Here is a 3,028-nt window from a genome sequence, read left to right on the forward strand (position 1 = left end):
AAACTACAGTTTGGTCCCCTAATTTGCAATAAAGTTACATTTTAGTCCCTGACCTTTTAAGAAATTATAAAAAAGGGATTGTTGTTTTAATTATTTTCAAAAATTGTATATTCTTTTTATAATTATTTTCAGAAATTGATTTAATTATTTTTAAAATTTAAAAACTCATTATTTATTATTCTAAAAACTATTTTTAATGTAAAAATAAATCTTAATTATTTAATTAATTAATTTTAGTTGATAATTAATTATTTAATTAATCAATTAATTTAAAAATTAATCAATTAATTGATTGAATTAGTTATTAATTAGTTTTAATTGATTATTTAATTAGATTTAATTAATTATTTGGATTTAAAAATTACGAAAAATAATATCGAGCTTTAAAATATTATTTTAAATTATTTTCAAGGCTCGATAATTATTATTAAATGATTTTGAAGTCAGATTCGGATATTCGAACCTTGTTAATTGTTTATAAAATGAATTGTTGACCCGTTTTAAATCTGAAAAATGTTCAAAATTTTGTATTAAAGACCTGGAAAATCATATTAACCTTGAATCTTCTTTAAATAATTATTTGAATTGAATATTTTATGTGCTACGTGTTATATGTGATCTGATTGATGCATAATATGATTGTACGTGCATTGTTTGACTGTTTTGCTATAACTTTAATTCCGTACGTTGGATTTGGGTGAAACGAAGGGTAGATGAAAGCTTATGACGTCTATGTGACAATTAGAATGATATAAGATTGAGTATTGATAGATATTTGTGATACCTAGCAGAGTAAGCGAGGCATATAAAAGAAAGCCAATGATTAGTATGTAGAACTGAAGCGTAGAAAAAGAAAACAAATGATCGATGAATGGAAGCAAGGCATAAAAACAGAAGCAAATTTGTTGATAAGTAGAATTGTTAGATGAGTACAAGTAAGGTTGGAAATCATCTATGATAAGGCAAGTACTTCTGAACCTTTCTTCGAGATATATTACAAATATTTCTAAACTTTCTCATAACATGTTGCTAGTATTCAAAATAAATCTTGTTTTATATTGCAGGCGCTTTAAACTATTCAGCCTTGAACCCTGATCATATATTTGAACTTGAGCTGTAAGCCTTATTTCTTGTAAACCCCCAACGGTTGACTTCCCAGATATTAAACCATACAAATACGATACTACTCCACAAATACATACTCACCATAAACAAAATACCGACCCAGAATTACTTGATCATACAAAAACAGATATACTCTATACTACCCTATATCATCAAAGATATATACCTTGCTTTATCATTGGACCATTGTTCATCCGATACTTGATTCTTCATCAGGCTTGAAGCCGTTCTTCATATTTATACCTTGATATACCCTGGTGATACCTATGAAATGGGTTTTGCTTTGAGATAAATGTTTTATCAATGTTAATCATAATTTTGTTTTTATTGAATTACAATGGTTATTATATTGAATTGTTTTAGAATTGGATGGTTTTATAAATGTGGACCAGATTCGTGGACAGACCAGATTCGTGGTCAGACCAGATTTGTGGTCATATTAGGCCAATCCAGTATAGAGAGCAGAGTTGTGTGCCTTGCTCGGGGTTAGTGCGTGACTGATCAGTAGCCTAACCTTGGTTTTTAAAATAAAAGTGAATATCCAATTCTAATCATTGTTTATCCAGAAACTTGATTCTTCTGAATCACTTCAATTGGTCATTTTTAACCTCAATTATTGCTATTATGACATGCTGAGCTAGTTAGCTCACTCTTGCAAACCTTTTTATGTTTTTAACAGTTGAAAAAGGAAATTATTGGTAACGAAGATTCCCAGTCCAGTGTGCGAGCTAGGATTCCAAGTTAAGTTGGATCGAGCTAGAAGGGGCTGTATATTGTAGATGAGTTATGCAAGATTGTAAGAATGATATCATTATCATTTGTAAGTTGAACTAGTTGGGATTTGGTACGATATAATAAAAGATAAGGTTGTGGCTTGTTTTCATATTTTAACCTATTACGATCCGTGGTTGTGTAAAGAAAGGTCAATGCATATACTATTTTATATACAGGTTTATATATTGTGTGTGTGTGTTGTGAGCCCCAAACTTCTGACACAGATTATCTCTCGATAGATGATGCACTTTGTCTCTCGATGGATGTTGAATTATGTGCTTCATTTGTAGTAGATTTTTCTGCATTATCCTTAGATATTATTTTTTGATCACTTTCATCATCGTTGTAATCACAAATTATCTCGACATTGTCAAATTTGAGGCTATCATGGAAACCTTCATCTTGCAGTCCTTCAATCTTCTTATCATCAAACACAACATGTACAGATTCCATAACAATGTTGGTTCTAAGATTATAGACTATGTATGCTTTCCCAACTGCATACCGAACAAAAATACCCTCATCTGCTTTGGCATCAAACTTTCCATGCTGCTCAGTTTAATTCTTTAGAATGTAGCATTTTCAGCCAAAGACATGAAATTTTTTTAATGTTGGCTTCATATTCTTGAACCATTGGTAGGGAGTCATGCATTTTTCTTGATTGACCAAAGAAATATTCTGAGTGTAGCATGCAGTATTCACAGCTTCTGCCCAAAAGTATGTTGGTAACTTTAATTCTTCTAGCATTGTCCTTGCAGCTTCAATAAGAGATCTATTCTTTCTTTCCACCACTCCATTTTGTTGTGGAGTCCTTGCTGCTGAAAACTCATGCATGATCTCATTCTCTTCACAAAACAATCTGATCACAGAATTCTTGAACTCAGTTCTATTGTCATTCCTAATTCTTCTAACTTTGAGATCAGGATGATTGTTGACTTGCCTTATGTGATTGATGATGATTTCATTAGCTTCATCTTTAGATTTGAGAAAATATGTCCAAGAGAACTTTGAGAAATCATCCACAATTACTAGGAAATATCTTTTTTTTGAGATGGACAACACATTGACTGGTCCAAATAAATCCATGTGCAGTAATTATAAGGGTTCTTCAATTGTTGATTCAAGCTTC

The sequence above is a fragment of the Apium graveolens genome, chromosome 4 (genome assembly GCF_009905375.1).
Source record: "Apium graveolens cultivar Ventura chromosome 4, ASM990537v1, whole genome shotgun sequence".
NCBI lineage: Eukaryota > Viridiplantae > Streptophyta > Magnoliopsida > Apiales > Apiaceae > Apium > Apium graveolens.